The 10,988-nt window shown below is 37.3% G+C and overlaps 1 long non-coding RNA gene across 1 annotated transcript in view; it reads left to right on the top strand.

The window, feature by feature from the left end:
- Positions 1-407: 407 nt before the first annotated feature.
- The window catches only part of LOC116587838, a 59,965-nt gene continuing 49,384 nt past the window's right edge, over positions 408-10,988 (top strand). Inside the window, exons 1-2 of the long non-coding RNA XR_004284665.1 lie at positions 408-493; positions 869-971. This is a non-coding gene — a long non-coding RNA (uncharacterized LOC116587838). The remainder of the gene's footprint in view (positions 494-868; positions 972-10,988) is intronic.

Raw genomic sequence — 10,988 nt, 5'->3', positions numbered from 1 at the left:
TGCTTGGCAGCTCACATGATACCTTGACTTTTCCAAATATTGGGAAGAAAAAGCAGCCAAGGTTTTATGCAAGAATGAAAAGCCTGAAGCACTTCAATTTCCGGGTGGTTAAACAAAAGAGGACACACACCAAGAAAATCCACTTTAAGAATGTGCAGAAGAACTGGACAAAAGAGAATAAGCATCAGAAAAAAATTAGAAAAAAAATTAAAGTGATCTCATTATTTGGGTATAGAAGAATTACAATATAGGTGTATTTTCATAAATTCCTTCAGCTTCTCCCAGTGATGGAAAATGTAATGTTTATAATTACTCAAAAATTTAACGAGAACTTGGAGTTAGAGTGTGCAAAGGATGAAAGTTCCAAAGAACTTTTACAAACCTTTAGAATGGATACAAGAAGTTGGCAACAAGCTGGAAAGGAGTGCAAAGGAAGAGTGTGCCCCAGATTGAGTCCAAGTGATATTAATCATGAAACACAATTACCACACAGGTAAAGCTATTCTTATCACAAATATGGCACACCTATCTATTGGATGGTACAGCTGCTAATGCCAGGGGGAATCCCAATTTCACAGTTAGTACACTTGAAACCTAGAGACATTAATTAAGTGATTTCTCCACAGGCACACACTCTCCAGGGAGCAGTGACCTGGAGTAGAGCTTGCCTGACCAGGGCAAATATTCTGTTAGCAGTTACCATAAAACTATCCACCAAAAAAGTAAGCAGAGTGGGAAGGTTTGAAAAAGAGTTACAAATTGATTCCAGACTCCTCTTCTTTTAGGCCATCATGAAAATAGTTACTGAATGTATTGAAAAATTCCTACCAGGGTGTGACTCCTCCAATAACTTATTCCTTTCCCCTAGTACCCCTGTGTAACAAGCTGAAGGAATGCACAAGCATAAAGCTCAGAATGCCCTGAATTTTACCTGTGCCCTACCTGTGCCATGAAGGTCATCTATAGGGAAGGTAAGCATGGAGAGGTATAACTTCAAAAACCCTGCAATGGTAATAGTCCTCTTTCAAGTTCTTAGATAAATGAAAATATTTTACTAAGGGACATTTTATTGGGCTGTTGAATATAATCTTCCTCTGGAAGTCTTAACCTGACCACTTTGAGTAATTCCTAAATAATCATGCTACACAAAGAGAAGTACCAGAACACTGGAGATAGACAAATGGGTTAATTTTATATAAGAAATAACAAGAAGATGCATTTTAAGGTTCTAACTTGATATATTTGATTCAGATATCTGAAAAACTATTACATGGAATAATCAATTTATTGATAGCTTAATTATACTTTAAAAGGAATAAAGAATGCATCCAACCGAATGATTTGATTTAAATTTTTGATGGAGTCAGTAGGCAGGTAAATCAGAAGAGCTTAAGTGGTGTGATTCCTGTGAAGTGTTTGGCTTGATGGAGAAGTGAAGGCTGAATAAAGTGTTATTAGACATGTTTGTATTTGACGTAAAAACAGTGATATCAATGCCAAAGTGTTTTTTTTTATTTTTATTTTTTTATTTCCAGCATAACAGTATTCATTATTTTTGCACCACACCCCGTGCTCCATGCAATCCGTGCCCTCTATAATACCCACCACCTGGTACCCCAACCTCCCACCCCCCGTCCCTTCAAAACCCTAAGATTGTTTTTCAGAGTGTTTTGACACATCAATTAATGTTAGCCTGGGGGAAAAGTCTCATAAAACCAAGCTGGTAGGGATACCTGATACACTAGGTAACAGAAACTACATCCAAAATGATTTCTAGGCCTAGAATGAAGAGCCAAAAATGAACAGATAAAATGTATTAGAAATAAAAATAAGAAAAATGTGAAATTCTGTTTTTGGATATTCACAGTTACACAATTCCAGTGTGGATAACATCTAGTTTGGGATTGATTTTTGAGAGAAAGACCTGAGGATGATTTATAATTGCTTTAGAAAGGGGAAGGGGGATCTGGGTGGCTCAGTCAGTTAAGGGTCTGCCTTCAGTTCAGGTCATGATCCTGGGATCCTGGAATCAAGCCCCACATTAGGCTCCCTGCTCTGTGGGGAGCTTGCTTTTCCTCTCCCTCTTCATTCCTGCTGCTTGGGCTTTCTCTCTCTCTCTATCAAATAAATAAAATCTTAAAAAGAAAAAAAGGGGGGGCGGGCAAGCTTATGCTTCACTCATAGAAGCATGAAGTCCACACCAAGGCTGGAAAGAGGACACACAGATACTCCGCCAGGACCCTCCCAGCTCTCTTTGCGCATGTGTCAGAACAGGCCATTGGCCACCTGTTCTGCACTCTCTCCCTCCCACCCTCTTCTTTTTTGCTTGCCATGCTTTCCCAGAAGTTTCATTTTTTCTTCTTGTCAGTCTGCCCAGATGCTAGTCAATCATTGCATAGTTTTTCTCACATTTCATCTATTGAAAATATAACGACCCTGCTCATTTTGAAAACCTAGCTCAAATTCTGCCCACCCTGCATGAGTCTTCTTTCCTCACCAACAGAAATAACCTTGCCAACCTCTGTGTTTATGGACTTAGTGGCACTTGGTCCTTATGAGTCTCACAGGTATTGTCAGATAGTGTCTGTTTTAAGCCTTGTTTGATACATATCATGTTTACATCCTAAACAGTCTTGTAGGCCACTGGGGATATAAGTTACATTTAAAAAATATAGTTTGCTTGGGTTATGGACATTGGGGAGGGTATGTGCTATGGTGAGTGCTGTGAAATGTGTAAGCCTGATGATTCACAGACCTGTACCCTGGGGCAAATAATACATTATATGTTAATAAAAATAATTATTTAAAAATATAGTTTGCCTTTGTAATATAAACATATTTGTGTTGTGCACAAGAAAAGAGAAGGAGGGAAAAACAGAAGGAGAGAAGAAAGACACTAATGGCCAGAATAGGTATGTGATCTACCTAACTACTAGGGAGGAAGAGTTACAATCAGTCATGTCAAATGTTACCCTGAATATGATACTGGTCAGTCAATTATAAAGCTCTACATCAATGTGAAGAGTTAATCTAGACACACCTTGGGATATTCAGGCTTTGTAATTACAGACTGACATTTCTCGAGCTGTATGAATCAGTCCCTTAAAACACTCCATTACTGTCATGACCCTACCACTCCCACATGTTGGCAGGTGTCTCAAATAACATACACAAGGAGAATTTATTCACAACCCAACATCTCAATACATAAGATAGGAAAAGTAGGTGCAGAGAAAAATGTGTTTCTAAGCCCCACAATAATTTATTAAAAGGTCAGGAGGATATATAAGCATTTTCCCCCTGAGGCTTATGTAGACAAAACTAGAGGGAAATGCAAGTATAAAATATATTACATTTCAAGCCAGTAAGGTCTGGTTCAAAAACTTTTAAAGAGGTGCTGGCTGCACAACTAAAACTTGTAAGCAAGTCTGCCTCAAGAAAGTCAGTTCTGTGCTCCCCCAAAATGGAAAGAATGTGGTTCAGGAGGAGGTTTTTACATTAACCAACCTATTTTGTTTTGGAAACAAATTTTTCTAGACTTTTCTAATGGGTTGTTACTTTTTCTATTGATTTTTCTCTAACCTCTACTTTTTTCTGAATCTGAAATTTGCCAATCGATAATTTTAAAGAATATGGCTAATGATCATGAACTCTATCAGCATATCCCCACAAGGACTGATACATCTATGATAGGTTTATGCATACACAAGCAGTTTTTTATCTAAAGAGTACCCCAAAGATTCTAATGCCAAATCATCATCACTATACAGATAGAATAGTAGTTGGAGGAAGAGGCTCTGCCTCAGGCCCATTCATAATGGAATGAAGAAGTAAATGTGCAAAGCTTCTCATATAATCCTTGAACTTGGACATAAATACATCAAAGGTTTGGAAGAGATTATGATAAGCCATGAGAACAAAACTCAGATTTGTTTATGACACCAACCCAAACTGAAGATCTGAAGGGTGCTTTCATTTCAGATTCAGGGTCATTTGACACAAGGCTGATGGTGAAATGTGCCAAAGTATTCAAAACCAAGATGGTTTCACTCAAACAGTGAAGGGCGTCAGCCTGTGAAAACTGCATCAGTTAAAAAAAAAAAAAAAAAAAATCTCATTTAACTTGCTGCAAATCCAACCCATTAAGTTCCCCTGTAAAGTGGGTTTATAGAGCATATGGAACTTGCTGGCTTCTTGGGATATTGCAAAGACAGATTTGTTGATGGAGAATATTATGCATTTTTCCCTATTTCCTACTTCAAATTTATTATTCCCTTCCTTTTAAAATATTTATTGCAGAGAGTAAATTTTGGATCAAACAAAATCTCAATTTTATTTTTGAATATATTAAAGATAGACATTTGAAAATAAATGTTGAAATGCTTGTTCTCTTTTAACTAATCCATAACAAAGAACTTAAACTTTCTAAGATGCTTATCAATTATAATATGTACAAAAAATTCTGCAAAATCATGAAAATCTTACTTTTAAACAGCATGTATTTCCATTATCGGAAAAAGGTATATTCAGTATGTTTTTCTTCAGAGAAATTTTCAGATGAAATACCTCTAAATTTAAAGCTATGATTCTATTGTTAATCTGAAACAAAATTACAATAAGTACCCTTCATAGTGTGCAACTACTCTGGAAACATGATAGAAATAGTATTAGTATTAGTATTAGTATTAGTATTAGTTTTATTAGTAGTATTAGTATTGTACTTTTTTCAGACTAAAGATCACACCTATTGCTTTAAATTGCTTTAAATTTACCTAAAAAGGTGTCTGGAGGTTGAGGGAAAGTATATTAAGTATACTATTCAAAAAGGTAACTAATAAACTATTTGAAATAAGTTTATCCTGTGTTGCCAGACTTTTCAGACAGCCTATATTTTATTTGGGCTCCAATAGCAGAGCATTTTACACACTAATGAATTGCATATGGGTTACAAAATTGCTGCCCAATAAAGTCTGAAGATATGAATGTACATATTGATCTACAGAAAAAGGCTGATTATGGACAGGGCATACACTCTTGTAGAGAAAAAGCTTCAACAAAGGTAGGGGATTGACACACCCTGGAGAATCAAATTTCTAATAAGCACAGGACTACTAAATTGTGGGATGTTGAACAATCTACCACACAGGTATGATGGTTGGTACCAAGTCTATGGTCAATTATTTTGTTCATTTACTCCACACACATTTACTTAAGTACCTATCCTGTGCCAGAGATGATAATCCCCGGGAAGTTTTTTTGTGGTTATGCACAAATTTCCTAGAAGACACAATACTCAAGAAAATGTAGTTCAATTCACAGCATTGACACCCCTTCTCTGAACACTCCAAAGAAGCTTGCCTAAGGAGTACAATTCATAAGGTATATGGAGGAGGCTTGGCTCCTCTGTGAAACATAGTTCCTAAGTCTTTGGACAGTGCCTTCTGCAGCACCCCTCTGTTGCTCATTGGGCTGGGACTGTCCTTAGGATAAAGTTAGATGATGCTATTTTGTTGCTTCTGGACAAGAATTGAGCCCTAAGAACAGCATCAGAAACCTACCAAACATAAATACACACCCAATTTTAATCTTTGATTAGCAATATTATACAAATCTGGACTATGTTATTTGATTAGACTGTAAATGAGCAATATATAATTTATTAATTTCCAGGTGTCAGCTTAATCAGTTTAAAATGATTATTACTGCAACTCCAACAAAACACCCTAACTCAAGTCATTTTCTCAACCAGCTGCATTCAAACTGACATTCAAATATAAGCATTCACATATCAAGAAGTATGTTAACTTAGAGTCACACTCACTGAAATTTCTCCTTTAATATTTTCCCAGGATGTTATATCAAGTGTCTTTCTCCTGTTCAAGTCACACCTACCCAAGATCTTCCATTAACATTCTCTCCACTCCAGTCCTTATGATCCCTCCTATATTATAGGAACTCTTGTCATATTAAGTTTGTAAACATGAAAATCTAGGTCTAAAAGAAGTAGCAATCTAAAAGAAAGAATCAGACCATGAAACAGCTCAGCACAAAGAGAGCACCAACCACAGAATCATGATAAATGTGCAACACATGTAGTCCATCTATGTCCTTCCAAATGTTACTGTTAATATTACTGCCAGATTAATTTCCCTAATCTACTAGTTAGAATATAGGCTTAGCCTTGTTGACAAAGACCCAAAATAATGTTAAGTGCTTCTACTCCATAAAGTCTCTGTAGGCTCAGGCTCCACCTGCCTTGATATTCTGCTCTCCCAAAAGTGCTGTCTTTATCCATATGACCTTCTCCACCAAGCTCACTTTCAAGCCACTATGAAGGAAAGAAGTGAAAGGGGAGAGCCTGTCCAGTCTTTACTGCATTTTCAAAGCACAGGCATGGTTTATGTTATTTCTGCTCACATCCCCCCTAGTCAGAATTAGTCACATGGCCACACCTGCCTCCAAGAGAGTCTGGGAATTAAATCTGCAGTTTGTTCAGCTTTTAAAAGCTAAAAATTCTATTGCTATAAGAGATGAAAGAATAGACATTGAGGGACAAGTAGGAGACTGCCATACCAAAATACTTCACTTGTCTCTGCTCAAAATTTCACAATGTCTACAGTCCTATAAGTAGAGTAGATTACAGACTATTCAGCTTGCATGTCAAGGTATTCCTGAACAGACTCTTCTCACTTTTATTAGCAGCTCAGGCTTTCAGAAGCCCCTCCCACTTTTCAGAACCTGGATCAATCCCCATCCCCTTTCACAAATTTCTCCTTTCTTGCTATATCCCACAATACTCTCTTTCTTGTGCATTAATTGACAGACCACTCTTTGAAACACTTGATTATTATAGCAGACGCTCTTAATGCCTCATCCTGGTATCCTCCCATACCCCTTGAAGCCATCTTACTGCAACTGTCCCATGGAAGGCTTTCTATTGATAGTACAGGAAAAAAACAAAAGTGCTAGGGAGTAAATGCTCTTAGGAGCACCCCTTAGCTAATGATGGTTGGGAATTAAAGGATAATTACCCATCTCCCCTACTTTTGGGTAGAATAATATCGGTTTGTGTTCTATACCATTTCCCAGCAGAACTACCAGTTTCGTACAGTGGTGTCTAGATATAGTTGTCTTCCTTGCTTTCCTTAACTCACTTTTTTCACTTTCTTACCCATGTTTCCTGGAATCACTCCTGAATAAACTAGTAGTCCTCAAATCCTCATCTCAGTGTCTGCTTCTGAGGAAATCCAAATGAGATAATCGTGACCTATCTTTCCCACACTACATGGAGTTCTGGAGAATTCAAATGTCTCCATTTCATTATCATTATTTCATAACCCCAAGTACCTGGCACACAGTAGGTGCTTATTAGATGTTGGGCAGATGTCAGAATTCATTGTATATATTTTTCCTTGTCTGTTCCAAAGCCAGTGTAGTAATTTGTTAGAACAACACCCACGTTGCTAAGGACTAGTTGCTGCAAACTAAGAAACCTTTAGTCCAAGCAGGTACCAACCTGTCACTGACCACACAGTGATTAGACACAGAACTATTTTACCTTGTGCTTACAAAGCATAAAGTTGTTTATCTTGGCTTTATCATCATCACTTCATTAAGCAGTGGAAAAGTGAGGTTATACACTGAATCCATTTTGCTCTTAGATTTGTTTACTTTCTGTTAAACGAACATACTAATTCACTGTTATAAAATTTATAGTTTACATGAAGATCCAGTGTCCGCTATTCTCCCAAATGTTAGCAATTCAAAACGTGTAGCAAATGGTTCCATTTATAGAGCAGTGCCAGTGACTATTCAGAGCAGCCAGGTTACCTCTGTGGTATGGTTCTCCTCCTCCTTCATTTTCTCCCTGCCTTATATGCCTATCATTTTCCATTTCCCTTCCACAGAGAAAAGGTTATAGAAGAAATAACTATTTCCATCAGGCACAACCATGCATAAGCTGTATACTGTTTAGATTGGCATCTATCATCTTAGTTATCTCCCCAGGTCATTAATAAATTTTTTGCAGTTGTGTATGGGTGTGTATATAGAAATTTTTCAAAATTCTCTAAAATAGAGAAGAAACTTTGCCAAACCTATTCCCTTCTAGCTTTTTAAACATATACATTTAAAGGGATATTCAATACTTTTGTTTTTGAACTGGTTATCCATAGCCCATTAAAGTGTTGTCTTTTAAAGGGTATTTGCTATTTACGAGAGAGGGGAGCAGAAGGTATACTGGAGAGAATTATTGGGGAGAATTTCCCCAATATGGCAAAGGGAATGAGCATCAAAATTCAGGAGGTTCAGAGAACGCCCCTCAAAATCAATAAGAATAGGCCCACACCCAATCGCCTAATAGTAAAATTTATAAGTCTCAGTGACAAAGAGAAAATCCTGAAAGCAGCCCGGGAAAAGAAGTCTGTAACATACAATGGTAAAAATATTAGATTGGCAGCTGACTTATCCACAGAGACCTGGCAGGCCAGAAAGAGCTGGCATGATATTTTCAGAGCACTAAACGAGAAAAACATGCAGCCAAGAATACTATATCCAGCTAAGCTATCATTGAAAATAGAAGGAGAGATTAAAAGCTTCTAGGACAAACAAAAACTGAAAGAATTTGCAAACATCAAACCAGCTCTATAGGAAATATTGAAAGGGGTCCTCTAAGCAAAGAGAGAGCCTACAAGTGGTAGATCAGAAAGGAACAGAGACCATATACAGTAACAGTCACCTTACAGGCAATACAATGGCACTAAATTCATATCTCTCAATAGTTACCCTGAATGTTAATGGGCTAAATGACCCTGTCAAAAGACACAGGGTATCAGAATGGATGAAAAAACAAAACCCATCTATATGTTGCCTCCAAGAAACTCATTTTAAGCCCGAAGACACCTCCAGATTTAAAGTGAGGGGGTGGAAAAGAATTTACCATGCTAATGGACATCAGAAGAAAGCAGGAGTGGCAATCATTATATCAGATCAATTATATTTTAAGCCAAAGACTATAATAAGAGATGAGGAAGGACACTATATCATACTCAAAGGGTCTGTCCAACAAGATCTAACAATTTTAAATATCTATGCCCCCAACGTGGGAGCAGCCAACTATATAAACCAATTAATAAAAAAATCAAAGAAACACATAAACAATAATACAATAATAGTAGGGGACGTTAACACTCCCCTCACTGAAATGGACAGATCATCCAAGCAAAAGATCAACAAGGAAATAAAGGCCTCAATAGACACACTGGACCAGATGGACATCACATATATATTCAGAACATTTCATCCCAAAGCAACAGAATACACATTCTTCTCTAGTGCACATGGAACATTCTCCAGAATAGATCACATCCTCGGTCCTAAATCAGGACTCAACCGGTATCAAAAGATTGGGATCATTCCCTGCATATTTTCAGACCACAATGCTCTAAAGCTAGAACTCAACCACAAAAGGAAGTTTGAAAAGAACCCAAATAAATGGAGACTAAACAGCATCCTTCTAAAGAATGAATGGGTCAACTGGGAAATTAAAGAAGAATTGAAAAAAATCATGGAAACAAATGATAATGAAAATACAATGGTTCAAAATCTGTGGGACACAACAAAGGCAGTCCTGAGAGGAAAATATATAGTGGTTCAAGCCTTTCTCAAGAAACAAGAAAGGTCTCAGGTACACAACCTAACCCCACACCTAAAGGAGCTGGAGAAAGAACAAGAAAGAAACCCTAAGCCCAGCAGGAGAAGAGAAATCATAAAGATCAGAGCAGAAATCAATGAAATAGAAACCAAAAAAACAATAGAACAAATCAACGAAACTAAGAGCTGGTTCTTTGAAAGAATTAATAAAATTGATAAACCCCTGGCCCGACTTATCAAAAAGAAAAGAGAAAGGACCCAAATAAATAAAATCATGAATGAAAGAGGAGAGATCACAACTAACACCAAAGAAATACAAACTATTATAAGAACATACTATGAGCAACTCTACGCCAATACATTTGACAATCTGGAAGAAATGGATGCATTCCTAGAAACATATAAACTACCACAACTGAACCAGGAAGAAATAGAAAGCATGAACAGACCCATAACCAGTAAGGAGATTGGAACAGTCATTAAAAATCTCCAGACAAACAAAAGCCCAGGGCCAGACGGCTTCCCGGGGGAATTTTACCAAACATTTAAAGAAGAACTAATTCCTATTCTCCTGAAACTGTTCCAAAAAATAGAAATGGAAGAAAAACGTCCAAACTCATTTTATGAGGCCAGCATCACCTTGATCCCAAAACCAGACAAGGATCCCATCAAAAAGAGAGCTATAGACCAATATCCTTGATGAACACAGATGCGAAAATACTCAACAAAATACTAGCCAATAGGATTCAACAGTACATTAAAAGAATTATTCACCACGACCAAGTGGGATTTATTCCAGGGCTGCAAGGTTGGTTCAACATCCGCAAATCAGTCAATGTGATACAACACATCAATAAAAGAAAGAACAAGAACCATATGATACTCTCAATAGATGCTGAAAAAGCATTTGACAAAGTACAGCATCCCTTCCTGATCAAAACTCTTCAAAGTGTAGGGATAGAGGGCACATACCTCAATATCATCAAAGCCATCTATGAAAAACCACCGCAAATATCATTCTCAATGGAGAAAAACTGAAAGCTTTTCCGCTAAGGTCAGGAACATGGCAGGGATGTCCATTATCACCACTGCTATTCAACATAGTACTAGAGGTCCTAGCCTCAGCAATCAGACAACAAAAGGAAATTAAAGGCATCCAAATCGGCAAGGAAGAAGTCAAATTATCACTCTTCGCAGATGATATGATACTATATGTGGAAAACCCAAAAGACTCCACTCCAAAACTGCTAGAACTTATACAGGAATTCAGTAAAGTGTCAGGATATAAAATCAATGCACAGAAATCAGTTGCATTTCTCTACACCAACAGCAAGACA

This window comes from Mustela erminea, chromosome 4 (genome assembly GCF_009829155.1).
Source record: "Mustela erminea isolate mMusErm1 chromosome 4, mMusErm1.Pri, whole genome shotgun sequence".
Taxonomy (NCBI): Eukaryota; Metazoa; Chordata; class Mammalia; order Carnivora; family Mustelidae; genus Mustela; species Mustela erminea.
Note: the sequence above shows the minus strand (reverse complement) of the source record. Positions and strands in the feature narration are given on the sequence as shown.